Source organism: Crotalus tigris, unplaced genomic scaffold (assembly GCF_016545835.1).
Source record: "Crotalus tigris isolate CLP2741 ecotype Arizona unplaced genomic scaffold, ASM1654583v1 scf7180000019068.10715455, whole genome shotgun sequence".
Classification (NCBI taxonomy): domain Eukaryota; kingdom Metazoa; phylum Chordata; class Lepidosauria; order Squamata; family Viperidae; genus Crotalus; species Crotalus tigris.
Genome location: NW_024097358.1, coordinates 5,984,630 through 6,006,184, shown reverse-complemented (window position 1 = coordinate 6,006,184; position 21,555 = coordinate 5,984,630). Strand labels below are relative to the sequence as shown.

Here is a 21,555-nt window from a genome sequence, read left to right as displayed (position 1 = left end):
CCTGTATTCTGTTTAATTCTATTTTATTTTATTTTGTGAACCAGAGAATCGAGTAACAAACGAGGGGGGGAGAATAGAGTGTGGGAGGGTAAGGCTGCAGTTGAAGGGATCGCTATTAAAAGGGGGAAAAAAATTAACCATCCAGGGGAGAGAACGGCAGACACGGAAAGAGAGGAAGGAGATGTTCGTTCCTTCAGAAAAAAACCAAGGCATCACCTGATTGAGGGTCTACCGTGGCCCCGCTGGGTCTCGGCGTTCTCCTCAGCCAGATGGAGTGGCTGCCGGGATGATTCTGAGTCTCTGAAGCGAAACGTCTTCAAGAAAGAAAAAAAAATCCAATTTGTGCCATGCACAATTTTCAGAATAGCACAATTGCTTAACCAAATCTTGAGGCTAATCATTAAGTTCAGAAGAATAGCGTTAGAAGTTACCTACAGCCTAACTTGTGAGGAGCTTGGGAGATGCACTTAGGCAGTGGTTGCTAGTAGTTGTTTTAATATGAACAATATTGCTTTTAGCCTAACTCCTCCAGCTTGCAGAATGTGTACGTTGGCAGTAGATCTGGGTGTTTTAAGAATAAATAAATGTCTTAATTGTCCTTTTAAAACATTGAGCAATTACATTGGGCATCGGTACAACTGGCAGATACTCAAGATCAAGAAAAAATGCAAAAACATAACACAGCATAATGTTTCACTTGGCTGTTATCACTAAAATATTCCTCAAATGATAGGTTGGCTAATTTTGTTTTCAAAATATAAAGCGACGATTGCAAAAATAAAAATAAAATTAGACTGTAGGGTGACCCTGAAAAATTGTAGGCTTGCTTTAATAAATAGCCACATACGAGTATGCATATATTTCGGCTAAATATGGTTTTAATTCAGTACATGTAAAATGCATACATTTGTTTTCAGGTTCAACAATCGATAACTATCTTCAGTAAGTTCCAGCTGGAACTGAAATTGATTTCTTTTCATCTAGTTTTGCCAAAACTTAAAAAAAACACACAAGTTAAATAAGAAATAAACAGAGCTCTTGCATCTGTATTTTTCCAGGAGAGAAACACTTTAAGGTATTAGGTTCAATTCATGGGACTTGATTCAGCCTGAAAAAATGTTTCTTTGCTGCAACTTAATTGTTGCACCGTGTCAAACTGAGGCTGGTGCTAACAGATCTTCCATGTGGTTGTTTGGTTTTGAGAAAAGGTGTGGACTTTATCCCCTTGATAAATGTTTCTTTTAAAAAGATTGTTAATTGGAAAAGGTATTACCAGATTCTTGATTCTTCTTGAATAATGCTTAATGGAATAATAACTTAGGCCAGTGATGGCGAACCTTTTAGAGACTGAGTGCCCAAACTGCAACCCAAAACTCATTTATGCATCGTCAGGTGCCGGGTAGCGTGGCCCATTGGGAGGGTGTGGCCCATTGGGTGGGTGTGGCCCATTGGGTGGGCATGGCCAATTGGGTGGGCATGGCTGCAGTGGTAATGGTAGACTGGGTGGGAGTAAAAAGTTCAATCAATCAATTCCAACTTTGCAAGAACTTTTTTTTCCCGCGAGAAGTTGAAATTGACTGATTGAATCTTTTTTTTTTTTTGCACATGGCGGCGGAGGCCTAAAGCAAAAAGGTTTTATAAAACCCAGCTGAAGGCCTAGGATTGGGGTGATGGCACGTGTGCCCACAGAGAGGGCTCTGAGTGCCGCCTCTGGCACCCGTGCCATAGGTTTGCCACCACTGACTCAGGCTCACTCAGAGTTAGTTGATTTAGTTTGCAAAATAATTGATTTGGGCATACCTGAAGCTAGTTTAGTTTGGTTTGGTTTGGTTTGGTTTAGTTTAGTTTAGTTTAGTTTATGTTAGTCTGATGACCATATGAAATAAAATAAGGTAAAATAACGCAGGACATTGGGATATAAAAATGTTCAGTCAGGTAAGATCATCCCCTTGACAGTTGGCCCCAATCTGATCTGTTTTTATAGATATACCAAGAATATGGTGGAAGCAGATTTGATTTTATCCCCATTAAAAACACAAGGGAAGGAGAAGCAATGTTTGCCTAATTAAAAAAAAAAAGACTATCAGAAGGAAGAAAGATTCTATTTGCACGTTCCTAAGGGAATTCCAAAACTTGGAAGGACAAAGGGGATGGAATGAATTGAGAGAGAAGAAAATGAGATATGTTAAAATTAATTCAGCCTGTGCTCTCAGAAATATATGACATTCTTTGAATAATACATTAATAGAATTCTAAATGTAACTCTGAAAGATGGAATGCCATTGTGTGTATATAACTATGTATGTCTACGTGCTTATGTATATAAGCAGTGGCTTCTCCACACCAAGTCACTGAGAAGGCCAATATTGATTGTTCTCCCTTGTGAGAGTTGAATTTGGAAACTTTTCAGCTTAAAGCAATAATTAATGTTTCTTTAACTATAAAGACCTCCATATGTTTGTATTACCAGACAGAGACTGGTTCTGATATGAACATATCATATGAACATATGAAGAACAGTTGCAGGAACTGAGCATGTCTAGTCTAATGAAGAGAAGGACGAGGGGTGACATGATAGCCGTGTTCCAATATCTCAGGGGTTGCCCCAAAGAAGAGGGAGTCAAGCTATTTTCCAAAGCACCTGAAGGCAGGACAAGAAGCAACGGGTGGAAACTAATCAAGGAGAGAAGCAACCTAGAACTAAGGAGAAACTTCCTGACAGTTAGAACAATTAACCAGTGGAACAGCTTGCCTTCAGAAGTTGTGGGTGCTCCAACACTGGAGATTTTTAAGAAGAGATTGGACACCTATTTGCCTGAAATGATATAGAGCAGTGGTCCTCAACCTGTGGTCTGTGGACTCCTAGGGGCCGTGATGTTGTCACAGGGGGTCTGCGAAGGCTTGAAGAAATGATATGATTTAAATCTCGAGTTACGTCTTGGGGATCCATGGCCACAAAAGGTATTTAAAGGGGGTCTATAGTGAAGAAAATGTTGAAAACCACTGGTATAGGACCTCCTGCTTGAGCAGGGGATTGGACTAGAACAGGAGTCTTCAAACTTGGCCCTTTTATGACTTGTGGACCTCAACTCCCAGAATTCCTCAGTCAGCTTGCCTGGCTGAGGAATTCTGGGAGTTGAAGTCCACAAGTCATAAAAGGGTCACGTTTGAAGATCCCTGGACTGGAAGCTCTCCAAGGTCCCTCCCAACCCTGTTATCCTGATTGTATTTGTTGGCTGTGTGGTCTTTTGGAGAGAGTAAGAGGTTTAATTCAGGGTGATTTCTTATAAAAATGACCTTCAGGTGTTGAAAATTTTTCAGACAGGCTAGGTAGCCCAGCTGGGTTTATGTGTATGTGCTTCTTTATACACAGAAGTACCATTATCTTGCTAGAGCAGCGGTTCTCAACCTGTGGGTCGGGACCCCATTTGGGGTCGAACAACCATTTCACGGGGGTCGCCAAACAACGCAGTCCACCATTTTTTTCCCCTTTTCCTTAGCTGTGCTACTCCCTTTTATTCTATTGGCTTTTGAAAGCCAATAGAATAGACTCTCTTGAATAGAGTCTAATTCTATTGGCTTTCAAAAGCCAATAGGAATTGTCCAGGCTGTCTCTGCCCTGCTGAGCCCGCCAAAAGTCCCATTCTGCAAACAGTGCTGCATCAGTTGAGTAGTCCTCAACTTACGACCGGTTGAGTAGTCGTTGACTTACGACCGGTTGGAGGTCGCGGCATTAAAAAGGTTGAGAACCACTGTGCTAGAGGAAGAAGCTGATTGAGGAAGATTCACTTAGTAAGAAGTATTACAGCGAGCACTAAAGACAGAAGAAGGAAAAGAAGGAAAAAAACAAGTGTCTGGGAAAAATCATAGGGAGAAGCAATTAATTATACCAGGGAAAATGTTTAGTTCATGCAAAATGTAAAACCTTGTCCCAAATAAAGAAAACCATCTGGGCAACTGTAGATATTCTACAGTTTTTCTTTTGAAGCTTGTATGCAGATACATTCCAGATAGCAAAGTTTTCCATGCACTAATAATAAAAAATGCTCATTTTTTTAAAAAAAAACTTAGATGAAAGTGCCATCCAAAATCTCACATAATCAAAATGGAGATTATAAATCATGCACAGGGGAGGCTCCTTGCAGCTGTACTGAGTCATGTTCATCCTTAGTGTATGCAGTATGTATTTAACTATAGAACTGGACTAATCTTTAAACCCCTGGGAAGCCGGTTGTTTATGCACGTATAGTATGTGTGTAGATATATAATGCATAATTAAATAATCCTTTCTCAACCCCATGGGAGGTTTGGGTCTTCCTCAATCTCGAGACCTCTACCAGAAGCTTGGGAGTTTGAAGGTTGTGTGTTGTAACATAGCTATGTCTGCAATGGCACTCTTCTGGACGGAGCGCTCCACTGTTGTTCCTGAGATCTGATGGAGCCACTCCCCCTAGCCTAGGTGTCACAGCGTCAAGTGCTTCTACCACCACTGGGAACACTTTGGCCTTTGCTCTTCATATCCTCTCTGGTACTTCCTTCAGACCATGGTGCTTCTCCAGCTTCTCATTCTCCTTCTTCCTCATGTTGCTATCATGTGGCACCCCTACATCCATGAGCACCCCTGTCTTCCGGTCACAATGATGTCTCTTTCATTGATGAGTACCTGTCCGTCTATCTGGATCTGAAAGTCCCACAGGATTGTAGCCCTCTTATTCTTCATGGTTTTATCTGGGATCTCCCAATCTGGCCTTGGGAGGGTCTAGTCCAGTGCAATCTGTCTGTCTGTCTGTCTATCTATCTATCTATCTATCTATCTATCTATCTATCTATCTATCTATCTATCTATCTATCTATCTACTCTCTCTATTTATCTATCTATCTACTCTTTGTCTGTCTGTCTGTCTGTCTATCTATCTATCATCTATCTACCACAATTTTTAGATTTTGTCCACATTTTGTATTCTTTCTGCTATTCAGTAAAGGAGAATATTCGTAACTCAGGGTTGAAATGAAGGATCCTTGGTGCTCTCTGAGCTTGGTTGTTTTCTTGTAGACATTTCATTACCCAAACTAGATAACATCATCAGTGTTAGAAGAGGACTGTGGGGTCCTTGGTGTTCTCTGAGCTTGGTTGTTTTCTTGCAGACGTTTCATGTCCCAAACTAGATAACATCATCAGTGTTAGAAGAGGACTGTGGGGTCCTTGGTGTTCTCTGAGCTTGGTTGTTTTCTTGCAGACGTTTCATGTACCAAACAAGATAACATCATCAGTGTTAGAAGAGGACTGTGGGGTCCTTGGTGTTCTCTGAGCTTGGTTGTTTTCTTGCAGACGTTTCATGTCCCAAACTAGGTAGCATCATCCATGTTTTTTGGCATTCCTTCTTTCTCCACTATTTCCTGAAACTGTTTCTTGAGACCTTGGACATAGATGGAAGACACACTGGTCGAGTAGTCAGAGCTTCAAATCCTTGCCTGACTATAGAATCCATAGAGTAACCTGGCATGGGAGGCACACATGCATCATGGAATTCCTTGGAGGAAAGAGAGGAAGAAAAGATAATAAAGAAATGCAAACAATAATTAGAATTTATATTGCCTTCTGAAAGCGTATAGAGCAGCCTCTGCAACAGACACATCTGCCAATGCGATCGGCTTTATTATCTCCATATTTTCAATTCAGAAACGGAAGCTAAGAGAATCTCAGTTCTAACTGAGGAATTATAGCTTCTGGGCTATTTTTTTTGATATGCATATCAGCACAGACTACAGGAGTCAGCAGTTACAAGGTCTTGAGCCTAATCTGGTTCTTTTGGTTCCTTAAGGGGCATTTGAAGGGGCAAAGGTCATTTTTTATGGAAACGGTTTTATTTATTTATTTGATTTCTATACCTCCTCATCTCAACACGTGACTCTGGGCAGCATATATTATTTATTGTTCTAAAGATATACTAGTTTTGAGCAAATTAGATCCAAAAGGCAATCGAGGAGGCAAATGGCTAAAGAATATAACAATGCTGGGACTCAGTAGAACTCAGGAAAGCCAGTTATTTAAAACCTTCCCTTTCCAGGAATTAAATGCTCAGTGTGAAGGTATTTCACTGAGAAAGTGTACCTTGTTAGAAAAATTAATTCATTCTGCGTTTTTAAGCAAACTCACCTAATTCACAACGCCTGGAGAGCTCTTTGTATTAAAACAGTTAATCTCAGATTCCAAATTTCTCTGAATGTTGCGCTGCAGTTCTCAGTTCAGAAACTACAGCCCAAAGTGCATATGTATGAAAAGGAGAAACGCACACAAAAGATGCATTTTAGAGAAAGTTACATAGAAAATGTGTATGTTAGAGAAAGATTTGCATCCTATGCAAAATTGTACATTATAGGAAAGCAAATGTTTTGAATGTTGTGTTTTAAGTTAAATACCTTGAGTTTTTTTTTTTTTTACAAATTTTATTTATAATACAATTAAAAACAAACAAACATTGGATTTGACGTGACATTCCAGTATATACATTCTTATCAGATTATTCCACTTTTTACAATCAATTCTTCATCTCTACATATACATCTAAGTTTTATATACAATACTTGTTCTAAAATAACATATATTTCTATCTTAATATTCATCTTTAATCCCGACTGTCCTCTTCAAATTCTTCCAACGGTAAAATTTATCCCAGGTTTCATAATAAACTGATCCACATTTATCTTTTGATATCATTGTGAGTCTGTCCATTTCCGCACATATTAATATTTTATGTATTAACTCTTCCTCTGTGGGAATTTCCTTGCTCTTCCATTTTTGCGCTAAAGCAGCAAGCCTAGCTGCAGTCAGGATGTGTAGCAGCAGGTAGATTGTTCCCTTGTCGAAATACCTTGAGTTTTCATGGGGTAGATTTGGAATTTAGTCAAGGCAAAGCTAAAATTGCATCATGTGAGTGCAAAGCATCAGCCCAGGTGGTGTGGTTGTTCCTGTAGAGTTTGTTCCTTTATGTAGTATACAAACTCCAGCAACTGGTAATCATTCCACAAATTATAGCTAAGCAACCTTCACTGGCATGTCTTTTGAATACAGCTTTTCTTAATAAATATGCTCTTGCGTAGGTTTTTCCTAATATACATACTTGATGGTACAAAGCTCTCTGGAAAACACAACACACCCACACCCCTATTCAAGAATAAATGCATGGTTGTTATCAATTAAGAACAAAAGGTGCTTCTGATCTGAATCCATTGCATTTCCATGGGTTTTGTAAAGGGGCTCTAAATGCCCCGTTCTACCCATTTCATTAGAGAATAAATCTGTGTGGTTTCTACAACATGCTTCCTAATGTTGGAACGGATTCAGCTCAGCTGAAAATCATTGCAGACCACAAAAAAAAAAACCTCTCTGCCTTGACTCTTTCCGATTTGGCGGCCAAATAGCTCTAATAAATAAGTAAAATAAACTGTAAATTGCTTGCCTTGGTTCACGACAAATAATCAATACAATTAGATTTCACAATCTGGAGAAAGGTTAAGTAGCGTGGAATTTCTGCTTTGCCTTTTGTCAAATTTGCCAAGTTAAAGAGTCCACGTTGCTGTAAAACATGATTATTTCCTCTCTTTTTCTTATCTGTGGGGTTTATAGTGGTTGACAGTGCAAATCAGCTGCGTGTCTCTAAGCATTATAGACTGCTTTTCCCATCTGAATGTCATTACAAGTGGTAAAGTGGTTTTTGACTTGTCTTGTGTAATGTATGTCTTCACTGTGTGACTGCAAAGAGCAGAAGAGGCTTATTGTTAGGGGTATGCTTTGAATTTCAAAACCCAGAACCCCGAAATATTTACTCGATAAAATTATGACAGAGTAGCGAGGCACCCCTTCAGCTTGGTAAGGGAAAGGGAATGAGCTAATGATTGTTAAATAATCAAAGTTAACGAGATTGTTAAATTAATCGATACATGTTTTACAGACACACTTTGCATTTGACATCAAACAAAAAGAGTCTCTGGAGACATCCAAGAGAAGGATCAGGTATGTTGAAAACGAATTAAACCACCTGGGAATGACCAGGCATTTCCCACAATATGCCCCTGTAGGATTTCTAACTTCTCTACTAAGATTTCAGTCACGGAAGCATGAAGCTAAGTAATCCTCACTTAATGACCGGTCAGGGTTACAACAGATCCCCAAAAGCTTTACAAGGCAGTTCCAAAGTTCCAATGGCTACACAAACAAACAAGAGAGAAACACAAGAGAGTTACATGACCTTGTTTCAGATGCCAGCAACCTTTATGGCTAATTGTAGTGTTCCATTGGTCACATGACTGTGTTTTATACGTTTTTTTTGTTTTTTTTTTTGCCATTTTCCAGCCATTTTGGGACAATCTCCAACTAAAAACATCCACAGGAATACATGGGTTCACTTCACAATCACGGTGTTCTCTTACGGAGCAATGGAAATAAAGTTGTAAAATCAAATTCAGCCATGTGGGTGCCTCGACTTAAGAGTGTCACGACTTACAGTCGTGGCCAAAACTGTGGAAACCTTTTGGGAAAAGTGTACAGTAGAAATGCCACCTTTGGTTAAGTTTCCACCCATTTTTCTTCTAATTTCTTTATAACTGTAGCCTTGTTCACTTAACAATACTATTTTACATCGCTTTCTGGGCAACCAGTCAATTCTTTGCACCATTACTTTAATTTTATTACGTTTTACAAGTTCACTAAATGAAAGAACACAAAAAAAAAACCCAACCAACTTGATAGCGATCACATAGCACACTGACAAATGTCCTCTACTCAGCTTCAATATGTGACATCAATAACTGAATCCTACTGTGATCTGATTGGCTCATTGCCAAAACAAGATAGCTCATTGCCAAAACAACATGATTGGCTCTCTAAACACTCATGCTCATTGGCTACAATCAGATGGAAAGCTACCGGATATCAACCGAAGCAAGTTGTGCTTCCTTTTTCTGGTTATTTGGCTATAACTTTTCATAGAATACAGTACAGATAATTGAACAAGCTTTGTTGCATTACATTCTTGATTAAATTATCTTTCCATTGATATATAATTTTATGGTACTACTCCCCCCCCCAAAAAGTGGTGTTATTAGCCATCAAACCTCAAAAGTACACTTTTCCCAAAAGGTTTCCACAATTTTGGCCACTACTGTACTATGGAAATTGTGGGCTCCTTCACAGTCATAGATAAAGCACTACCTGTACTAGTTTGGCAGAAACTTACGTCATTTTATATTCTTTAAGGTAGGTGTGCAAATTCATGACGCCAAATTCAAAACTGTCCCTAGACATCCTGGCAATCTCATGCTCAAAATGAATAGCCCAATGTGCATAAGATTGCCCTCATTGGGATCTTGTGAAAACACAGCATCTCCTCTTGGTCCGACTTATTAAAATACTTTTAATGATACATCAATAAAATCAACTCCGAGAAAAACCAGCCTTCCCAATTTAAAATTGCAATTGTATGCTTTATCTTTCCATATGTTCCTAAAACTTACCATCAGATACTTGCCACAAAAATAAAAAAAAGTTAAAAAAATAATCGAGTTGGCGAGAGGAGAAACATTCTTTGCTTTGATAATAAGCCAGCCACTTATCTGCATTTTCTTTCCTAAAAATTACAGCCCTCTTCATTCGATATCAAAAAGCTACCGAGCTAAGTTGCCTCGTGTTTGTCTCTCGTTTATCCCACGAAACCGGCTTAATTGCTTTGAGTTGCGTTAATCAAGGAACCTAGGTAAATTCAAGAAGTTCTGCTAATTGGCCGCTCATTCCAGCTTCTTAAAGGAAAATGAGGAAACTCTCAAGTTACTAATGTTTGTTGCAGGGGCCAGGGATGTCTGCCATCAGTTGATACGCATCACAAACCCTCCAGACTGTCAAACAGCCATGATTGGAACTAGCCTGAAATGGAATTGATTTGAGCTTTAGTTGGTCTGGTATGTGCTTTGTCCAATCAACTAAACTCTATTTCAATTTGATAGAAGGGCTAAATTGAACCAGAGGTAGCAGCCGGTACCGTTTATCTGACGCCGCTTCATGCGAGTATCGAGTCAAGTCTGTTTCGCTAAAGTGGTTATTAGTTGATTTGTACTCCTCCCACCCTATTTTCCATTCGGGGTTCTTACTTTAAAGGGTTATAACTGAGAGTGAATTAGCAATAGATAGAAGCTTGTCAAACAAAGGGAGATCCAATCTGGAAGTAAGGAGAAATTTTCTACAATGAGAACAATTAGTCAATGGAAGAGCTTGCCTCCTGGAGTTGTAGATGCTCCATCACAGGAGGTTTTCAAGAAAAATTGGACAGCCGTTTGGAGTACCCACAAGCCAAAATTTTGGTTTACCTCTAGTAATTTGGTATTTGGACTGTTTTGAAATGCTTTTCAGAAACTCAGAATTCACTCTCCTGCTCTATGAAAACTAGCAAGCTTCTGAGAAGCAAGTAGCATTGTTTCTGGAAATTCCAAATTGAGGGTTAGACAAAATGCAGGGGGTTTTGCCATGACTCATTTAGGAGAAATCAAAAGATAAAGAAGAAAAATAATATATAAAAAACATACAAATCTATCCACTTAAACATGTTTACAGTAGGAGTTATTTTAAAGAACAAGTAAACCAAACAAACCTTATTATTATAACTTGTTTCCTGGACAGTTTGAGAATAAACCAGTTTTGTGGTGCACAATAAAAAAATATGCTTGTAAAAGCAGATTTTGACATTTGAGTTAACATATCCAGTAATCTGATTTTAACTGTCAGGATACACGTCTAGCTTGGTTTTAGGCTGTGAGATGAACTGAATATTGTTCTTATTTTTTGCTGTCCATTTTTAGTCAAAAGGACAAGATGGTGCTAATTTAGCTTTTTTTTATTAAAAGTTTTACAAATTTAATACAATATAAACCCCTCCCCCCCTCCCCCACTTCCCAGAGCTAATTACAGGGTAACAAATAAACAAACATAATCTAACTAACATTAACCAACTATACTATCAATCAAAACCATTTAACTCCTTTTCAAAGCAAATGTTAACAAATTGTAAACTCAAATAATAATATAATTAAAACTATTAATAATTATCTAAAATCTACTCATAAGCAAGATAATACTTTTCAGTTTCATATCTCTTTTGAATATAATCAATCCATGTTCTCCAAACCATAATATATTTTTCTTGTGAATGATCCTTTAAATAGGCGGAGATTTTCGCCATTTCTGCTAAAAGTGCTAATTTGGCTTTGACATTACAATTGGCCAGGAAATCCAGTCATTGTATAATTTATTACTCCTTGTGCATGTATGGAGAAAAGCAGAATAGACTGCTTGGTTAGTTGATTAGTTAGTTAGTTTGCTCTCACCTTATATTGCTCTAAACCCCCAAACCATGATTCACAAACCACAATGGTTGACTTCATACAACAAGCTAAGTCATAAACAAACTGTCCAGTTTAGCAAAACATGGCATGTACCTATTCTTCAGAAAGCTTCCTACAAGCAACTAAGCCATAATGTAGCTTCTTTGATTGAGGGCAAGGTGTTGTTGGACCCAAAGATTTATTATAAACAAGCAATGACCGTGTATTATTTGTACCTAAGCATAGTGCCATTTAAAGGTTTAATTATTTTAGTGGAGGGGAGATGAATAACAAATGTGGAAATGAGGGTTGTAGTTAGGTTTAACCAGTGCTTGTGTGCTAGAAGATTGTGGAGACTTCAGGATCTCAGCATTATTAAATCTTTGTTTGGTTGTTGTGCCCTTTCTCTGCTTTTTGTGTGTGTGTGTTTGTATGTGTGAGAGAGAGAGAGGGAGAAGAAGGGGAAAATGATGTCTTCATATTTCTTATTAAGAAATCTAAAAGACATCTAAAAAATCTTTGGAAGCTTGTTCTGACCTTTGAGTTGGTTTAATGAAGATATTCTCCTAACAATGATTTTGCCATTTTTCTCTAAGCAGCAGTTAACAACATCCTGTTAAACCAACTTATGCAACCAGCATCCAGATGTTTATGGAGGTGGCCACTATCAAGTGTCATGTGAGGACCACTCTTTTGGATCAGCTGTGAGTTAAATAATTCACTCTCATTTCTGGCAACTCTGCCCCATTCGTGTTATTTTCACATATAAGAAAAATTGTCTTCATATCCCTCATGTAAAGCGATTGTCAGATTTTTTTTTATTTGTTCAAGGAGATCAGCAGTTGATTTTACTCTTCCAGAAGCTTGTCAAAATTGATGTATCATTGACAAGAATGGATGCATAATCTAACATTTTGTTGGCGCTATAGTAGAAAAAAATATTAATTCTTTGGATACTTGTACGTGGTGGGGCAGTGATTAGAATGCAGTACTGCAGGCTAACTCACTGCTCTCTGCCAGCAGTTTGATCCTGACCAGTTCAAGGTTGCCTCAGCCTTCCATCCTTCCGAGGTTGGTAAAATGAGGACCCAGATTGTTGGGGGCAAATATGCTGACTATGTAAACCACTTAGAGAGGGCTGTAAAGCACTGTGAAGCAGTATATAAGTCTATTGCTATTGTACGTGTTGCTGTGCCTTTGTTAATTTTTATAAATAACTCAAAGTAGTGACTATACCTAATACTCCTCCCTTCTCCTACTCTGAGTTGGGCTGAAAGAGGAGGACTGCTCCAAAATTACACAAGACTGGAATTCACAGTCTCCTACTTATTGGCCCAAAGTCACCCAGTCAGCTTTCATGCCTAAAGTGGGACTAGAACTCACTATCTTTTGATGATTGACCCAGTCACCCAGCTGGGTTTTATGTCTAAGGCGGGACTAGAATTCACTATCTCCTAGTTTCTGGCCTGGTGCCTTAACAGCTAGCTGATACTGGCTCTCAAACTAGTAGCTTGAGCAGAGGCTGTCCAGATATTTCCTGAGCTACAGATTGCCCATTCTGGTCTTAAACAAACAAACAAGAAGAGACTGGAACATCATTACACGAGACTAGGACCCAAATCTGAGGTGTGACATATAATTGAATGTGTTTGCCTTATCATAATGAAATTCTTCTGGCCGCACAACATTTCATAAAGGTGTCCAGAAAACACCTGTGTCTCCTCACAGCACGTGCCACTTTCTGCAAGATGGCTCTGTATATCTTCTTAACCTCCATTTTGTCTGTCATTGTGTTATTAAACCTTAGACAGATTAAATGCAGATAAGTTTTCTGACAGATTTATCAGAGGGAACCAGAAATGAAAACAAATTGCTTCCCCAACCTTGTTCAAAAAAAGAAATGATTAGAGTTGCTATGTAATACTCATATTATTTTTGTTTTAGCGCTGGCAAATCAGTTAATTTTAGAGACTAATAGAGAGGTGAGGGCTTTTGGAATTGTGTTGAGGGATGGAGACCAATCCAGACCACATTGAATTAACACACTAAGCCTAACACTTGTTTCGTTGGGAAGTAGAGGAATTTTAATTCAATTTTTTGCAGAAGGCTTATGGAGTTTTTCGTTGCCTGACCTTGCTCCTGTTCTATACACTAAAGCACCCTCTTACTTAAAGTATTATACCTGGAGTCATATAATCAAATATCAAGCTCATAAAGTTTCTTTAGAATGAGAAAACAAAGCAACACGAACAAAAGATTTACCTGATGCCATGGAGACACTGTATGGAAATGAAAAAATTTTATTTGTTGTTAAAAAAAAGAATTGGTTATCATTCATTTATATGTCAAGAGGTCTTAGGATCAATTCTCAGCGTCTCCAAGGAGAACTAAAAGTCAAGAACAATGCAATTGCATTTTCCAAAAAGACTGTGTAAAGCAAACCTCAACATTAAAACATATATCTAATGGTAACTTTATGTTATTCCAGCTGCAGGTTTTAACCTTTAAAAAATAACAGTCAAGGGAAAAAATAAAGACAAATATCTTGTTATTTACTAAAGCTTTCCAAGCAGCCATTGAAAACTACCTTGTTTTGTACTTGAGTCAAAGGCAAGGTATCCTTGGAGCTTCTTTGAGATGGTAGAACCATTTCCCATTAGACCCGTATCTTCCTTATTAGGCAGGGAAAGTCCATTAAATTCCCAGAACTGCACTAATTAGTAGAGACCTACTTTTCCAAAAGTACCTTGCAAGTTGGATTGACCATTAAAGGTAGAGGTTTCCCCTGTCCAGTCATGTCCAACTCTAGGGAGTAGTGCTCATAATCTGTTTCCTAGTTGAGGGTTCCAGTACAATCCAAAGACATTTCCGTGGTCATGTGGCCAGCATAGCTATATGCCAAAGGCTCATGGAACACTGTTGCCTTCCCACCAAAGTGGTATCTATGTATCTATTCGCATTTGCATGCTTTCAAACTTCTAGTTGACAGGAGTTGGAGCAAGGAACAGGCGCTCATCCCATCACGTGGCACTTGGGTCTTCATCCTGGACCATCAGCTTTCTAGCTGTGATGACCCAGAGGCAATGCAGTCAGCTGGCAATTCAAACCGCCCTTTAATTGCTTCAAATTTTCCCCAAATGCTCCCATGTTTCTGGCAAGCCTCCAAACAAAGAAACACACACACACACACCTTTGGCTGCAAGTAGTTTCACGTACAGTCTGTTTAGGAGAGGAATTTACTCAAGGCCACAGAGATAAGAAGGAATGACACATACATCATAAACCTAAGGAGTCTGTGTGAATACACGCTTGTCTGAGCAGTTTCAGAAGGGAAGCCAAAATAGAGTCCAAGTTCTTTAAACATCCAAGCAACGTTGTCAGTCAGTCCAATGGTTAGAGTTTCCAGGTTTCCAAGCAGAAGTCAGAACAAGAGATCAGCAACAACACACATAAAACTCCCAAGGAATCAGCATTTGTTCCCGACAATGCCTCTCCCCACAGCGTCTCCTTAAATCTTATTCTCCAGGTGTGCCTTGTGGAGAGAAGTGGGATGCTCTCCTCCCAAGTAGTTGAGCCTGCCTGCGTTGTTCCCTCCTTCTCTCCACTCTCCGTGCTCTAGGATCAGGAGGGGATGGCCCTTGCTCATCACCTGAACTCTGCCTCTCCTCTCCACTCCTGAAGGGCCCTGGCCTCCTTGGCCTGCTCTTCCCCACATTCCTTGAAGCCACAGACACCTCTCCCTCGATCTCCATAAGGTCCCGTTCCAGCTCATTTTCCTCCGCAGGTTCAGGCTCCGACGGAGGCATGACACTAGCTGACAAGCTCAGTTTCTTGAATGCGGAACCATCCTGAAATGTTGTAAGATGCAATAGAGTTGGAGGATCCCCAAGGTATGGAAGGCTGGGCTAAAACTAGTTTAGAGTAGATGGGTTGGAATAATAGCTCTATGGTGAAGTTCTCATGATGTACGAGCCGTTCCCATTTGGCTCATAAAAGTGCTTGCAGTACCAGCTGCCCCTAATATTAAATCAGGGTTGGAGACCTTTTTATAGTTGTCCAGTTGGAAGCTGCTTATGTTGCCCAGAGGCACAATAGCTATTATTGATAGAATCAGAGTTAGAAGAGGCCTCTTAGAATCTGATCCAATCCCTTGTAAAAAAAAAAAAAACAACAACTGCATTTCTGGTTGTGGCAAACATCCATTTCCAGTTACGACCAATAAGAATTTCAAATCATGTAGTGTAAATGCTTGAAATTGTAGTCAAATTAGCTGAGGATAAAGACTCATGGAAACATAGACTTCAGCTACCTATGAAACGCTCCACTATGGGGAGGAATAGTGGCTACTGGGGAAAGACTTATCTTCTGGTACACCAACCCCAATACTTCCCATGAGAAAGGAGTCTTACCAGGCCCTTCTTAGATGACAGGACTGGTCAGGTAGATTTAACTCTGGCATGGCAGTGCCTGGAAGATTCCTGTCCTGTGTCCCAGAGAGTTTTGAAAGTAATAACTGACCCCATGGTTGGGTTGCTGACCCAGAAAAGATCCATCCTTGCACACCTCCCCATCTGATCTCTTTCAGTGGGGAGAAGTGTTTGCGGGGTAGTTTTTGTCCAGAGTAGCCCAAATCCAAATATTTACTCTGCCTTCCAGAAAGGTTTTCTAACACCTGGCATTTATCTTCCCAACTGGGGATGCAAGTAATCGAACTTCTAACATTCTGCTCACCATACATGGCTCCCCTGTTCTTTTCCCCCAATGCTACACACTTCCCTTATTTCTTGGTCTGCCAACCAGGTCAGACATGATCAATAGACACATGATTATAACTTTTTTTAAAAAAAAAACCCACAGAACAACTCTAAAAATACAAGAATGTGACCATAATGAATAAAACAAAAAGTAGAAGCCATTAAAAAAAGAACACATCAATGCTTCTGAAAGCACACGAAAAAGAGAGACCAACAGAAAGAATTAATAATGCAGTGAACACTACAATGGTTTTTAAAAGACCCTAATAAAACAGTAAATAGCAGTTTAGCCATTACTGACCTTGGTAAGTGAAACTGTGTTATGACGCCTAAGGCTTCCATCCTAAACTCAATGAAATTGGCTTTTCAATGCAGTTATGTAGAAGTGCTTTTATAGATGAAGCTATTGTTGGTGTTCCTCTCCCCCCCCCAGGTCTAGAGAGCTTATTCTCTTAATATTTTAATTCATCCATTATTTATTTGTACAAATTATATACCTCCTGCTCTAGGTTTATACATCATTCATGGCACACAGAAACCTTACCGCCAATCATATGGTGCAGTAACATTATTCCCAGTGACAATAAAAACAAAACTGGGAGAGTCAAAAGTGGCAGGAACAGCTTGATAATTGACTTCTGAACCGAAGGCAAATAAGAGACGCACTTGAGTGACATGGAGCAAAGAAAAATGTGATGTAGAACATGGTACCGAAGCAGTAGTGAAATGTTAGAGTAATTCGGGCGATGAAGAAGAGCAAACAGAGCTGGAGGCGGAATTAAGTCTGTCATTAGCTTAGAATCATTATGTTCCCACAAAGGATCCAAGTCCAACTCCTCCAGCATTCCATCGGCTCTTATCAGATGTCAATTTAGTGTTGAGATTCTTGTGCATAGGCTTCAATAAATTTTCTATGCTGCAACCTAACCAGGGATCTTGATTCTTTGTGCCTGTTGGATACTTAAAAAATCCACTGTTTCAAGTAGCATCAAGTTTTTTTTTGAGTCAGAGGAAAAACTGAATGAATGAAAAATGGTAAATCAATAGCAGGATTGCACTATTGCTCCAAGATGGCCCCTAACACCTTTGGATGACTAAATTAAAAAACCAACAAACCATAAACTGCATTTTCTTTGGCTAACAACACTCTCACTGAAATAGTGTTAGTAATAGTCAGATCACTCCCTATTAGATAACCTTTAGATCTTTGGACCTGGAACTCTTCAACTTATCATCCAGTATGCCTATAGCAGAATTTGGGAGTTGCAGTCCCAACATGTTTGAAATGTATTAGGTTGAAAGATAAGTCAATATTATTATTTCCCCATTACACAGTTGGAGAAAATATGTTTAAGAGAGAATGGGCTTGTCTGCCAGACAACTTATGAACAAGGCAAGATAAAAAGCACGGACTTCACAATTTGCATTACAGCAATTAAATGTAATTCAGTATAGTGTAATAATGTTGTGTTAGATGAATGAGTGGATAATTTGATGCCTTTTCATTGCACATCCCCTCCCATGTTCCGGCTAAGACAGATGGTAGTGTGTAAGCACTCTTTTTTTTCTCAACTTGCACAGAGAAAGCATTGCAGCTTTCAATGTGTTCCTGTTTAGTAATCAGGTAAACTTAAGATGTGTGTTTCAGTGTTCTTCCCTTTTATTTTATCTCTGATCAGTAGTGTGGTCTGTGACCACTGCCCAACTCCTTAACAGGGACAATAAGCAATAAGATACTGTGTTTGCAAATAAAACTTACCTGGGATTGGGGAACACATTAATAATAATAAAGTTGGAAGGGACCTTGGAGGTCATCTAGTCCAACTCCCTGCTTAGGCAGGAAACAAATGGCTGTCCAGTCTTTTCTTAAAAACTTCCAGTGTTGGAGCATTCACCGCTTCTGGAGGCAGGTTGTTCCACTGGTTAATTGTTCTAACTGTCAGGAAGTTTCTCCTTAGTTCCACATTGCTTCTGTCTTTGATTAGTTTCCATCCCTTGCTTCTTCTTCTGCCTTCAGGCACTTTGGAGAATAGCTTGACTCCCTCTTCTTTGGGGCAGCCCCTGAGATACTGGAACACTGCTATCATGTCACCCCTCGTCCTTTTCATCATTAGACTAGACATACCCAATTCCAGCAACCATTCCTTATATGTTTTAGCCTCCAGTCCCCTAATCATCTTTATTGCTCTTCTCTGTATTCTTTCTAGAGTCTCAACAGCTTTTTTACATCGTGGTGACTAAAACTGGATGCAGTATTCCAAGTGAGGCCTTACCAAGGCATCCCCCAAAAGAAGCAATAAGAATAGGAAAATACAGAGTTATATTTATTCATTACCAGTATGAATTTTATGGCAATAGCTTTGGAGAAATCATGCAAAAAACATTCAGACTTGAGAATATTCCAGGGAAAAGGGAGACTCCCACATATAGAAATGTAGCACTACACTTGTAATATACTGTTATTATGTCTTGTTGTAAAATCTGATTTTTCATTGATTATGCCAGGTGGAAAGAACCAGGCCATATGTTAAGTGGCTGTTAAGAAGATTTATTGCTTAAGCATATACACAAGAAACTAATCAATAAAGGTTAAATACTAAATTGTCACCAGGTAAGGGTTAATGAAGTACAAGAGGGGTTGGATGTTGACCCTTTGTGAAAACACAATGACTCTAGGCTGATGACTTGCTTAATTCTGCCCCCCAGCTCTTCCTGTTCTTCTCCTACATCTGAGAGTGATCCAGATTGATCTGGTGGAGAATGGATCATGAATTTCAGAATTATGAAATGGTTTCTGCAGTTTTCATCTGGCAATGTAAATCACAACCAGCTGTTTAAGAGGGAGAGAGTGGGAGGAAGGAGATTATGGATCTTTTTTAAAAAAATAAAATAAAAATGATCCTTTGACTTCAGAAAGGGTTTGAACAGGTATATCCTATATTGTTGAAAGCAGATTTCAGCCTAGCACAGCCTGAAGATGCCACGTAGGCAAGTCATAGCATCCAACAGTTGGAATCAGAAGGATCACCTTAGGCAAGCAGAAAAGTGTCATTGAAAGGAGCTCCTTAGGGTTTGGGGGAAATCCAGAAAGAAACAATAAAACAAGCAGCTCCACATCTAGTAAACATGCAGTTTGCTGCAGTTGTAAATGCGGTTAATTGGAAGAACAATTGCCATTATGTCACCATCTCAGTGAAGGGAGAGGTTGGTATGAACTGTGAATCTGAACTAAAGAATCTGAAATTAACTGAAAACAAAAATTGGAAATGAGGGAAATAAGATGAATTTCCCCCAGCTGATACATTCTCTTAGCCTCTAGATTGGTTTAAAGAACAAATGGTTGCTACTGGAAAACATTATTATTATTATTATCGATCATCACACAGTCAGCCAGATGTTCAGACTGGATTTGGCATTTTGTCTACCTATCGAGTCCTTACCCAGGACCTGGGATAGGCAGATGTGGATGTTTGATGGTATTACAGATATCGTCGCAGGATGGAAGCAGTTCCTAATAAGGCCGCCTTTTGCAATGGACTAATAGCGAATTTGTCAATGCCAATTGTGTTCAAGTGGTGCTCCAGTTGTTTTGGGATTGCACCCAAGGAGCCTATGACTATTGGTACTACCCTTGCTTGCTTTTGCTTATTATTATTATTATTATTATTATTATTATTATTATTATTATTAACAACAATAACAATAAAGTTGGAAGGGACCTTGGAGGTTATCTAGTCCAATCCCCTACTCAGGCAGGAGACCCTATACCATTTCAGACAAATGGTTGTCCAGTTTCTTCTTAAAATTTTCCAGTGTTGGAGCATTCACCAATTCTGGAGGCAGGTTGTTCCACTGGTTACTTGTTCTAACTGTCAGGAAATTCCTCCTTAGTTCCAGGTTGCTTCTCTCCTTGGTTAGTTTCCATCCGTTGCTTCTTGTCCTGCCTTCAGGTGCTTTGGAGAATAGCTTGACTCCCTCTTCTTTGTGGCAGTTCCTGAATTGATTCATTAATACTGATAAGCTGTCATGCCCATCACTCAGCTTGCCTGCCTTAAGAATTATGATTCCATTTTTCAAAATACGCCTCTTGGAGCAACCAATATTTTTAAAGAGGTCCAAAGGGATGTGAAGAAGCACATTCCTGTATTTCTATCATGAATGCTACCTCAGCTAATTAAAAGGATCACAATTAGGTTCCTTGATTGTTAGATAGTTAATGCCCCCTTTAAATAAATGACATTAATTACCTGGGATATAGATCAGCTACTTCAGAAAAAAAGCTTAACATATTATAATTAATTTCAAGATTGATGGTTGATTAAGTGACCCAATAAAAAGAAAAAGTGAAAATAATCTCTCTTGTTTTGGGATATACATTGTGAGCATATTGAACCCTTTGCTTGCTCATTCATGGTCTATTCGTTCCTTCATTAAATGTGTATCCTTCCTTTTATTCAGGAGCTCAAGGCTGTGAATATAGTGCTATTATTTTTCCTAACAACAACCTGTGAAGTGGATTGGGCTAAAAGAGAGGGACTGACCCCAAATCATCCATTAAGAGCTTCTGTGCTTGATGGTAGACTAGAATTTAACAGAATAACAGAGTTGGAAGGGACCTTGGAGGTCTTCTAGTCCAGCCCCCTGCTCAAGCAGGAGACCCTATACCATTCCAGACAAGTGGCTGTCCAGTCTCTTTTTAAAACCCCCCACTGATGGAGCATCCACAACTTCTGGAGGGAAGTTGTTCCACTGGTTAATTGTCCTCGCTTTTAGGAAGTTTCTCCTTAATTCCAGGTTGCTTATCTCCTTGATTACTTTCCATCCATTGTTTCTTGTCCTGCCTTCAGGTGCTTTGGAAATAGGTTGTCCTCCTCTTCTTTGTGTCATCCCATCAAATATTGGAACACTGCTATCATGTCATCCCTAGTCCTTCTTTTCATTAAACTTGACATACCCAGGTCCTGCAACTGTTCTAATCATCTTTGTTGCTTTTCTCTGCATTCTTTCCACAGTCTCAACATCTTTTTTATATTATGGTGTCCACGCTTGCAGTCTTCCAAGTGTGGTCATAGACAGTAGATATTCATAGGCCAGGACCTTCAAGACTGGACTCGCTGGCTGTTGAGCTCAGAGGATGGGGGGACCAAAGCCCTCCAGGAAGTTTCCATCGATGAAGATGTGCTAAAATCTGGATCTTCCGACTCATAATTCCACCAACTTCACAACGCTACACAACATAAAAGTTCAATGGTGTGCCATCCACATCGTGATTCCAAGGTCATGTTGCTTGACTATACATTAGGATCATTATTATTGTCTATTATTCCCTTGGGGTGGGGATGAATGTTTACAGAAGATTATCTCCTTCACCCCCCTCAAATCGCAAAATTTGTGGAGTTCTCAAAAGAGGACCAGGGGCAGGCTAAAAGAT

At 39.3% G+C, this 21,555-nt stretch overlaps 1 protein-coding gene across 1 annotated transcript in view; it reads left to right on the top strand.

Moving 5' to 3' along the window:
• The window catches only part of SEMA6D (semaphorin 6D), a 282,445-nt gene that overhangs the window by 114,324 nt on the left and 146,566 nt on the right, over window positions 1-21,555 (top strand). The window contains exons 3-4 of the mRNA XM_039359368.1: window positions 7,953-8,014; window positions 11,970-12,074. The gene's annotated coding sequence lies outside the window, so the exon portion shown is untranslated. The remainder of the gene's footprint in view (window positions 1-7,952; window positions 8,015-11,969; window positions 12,075-21,555) is intronic.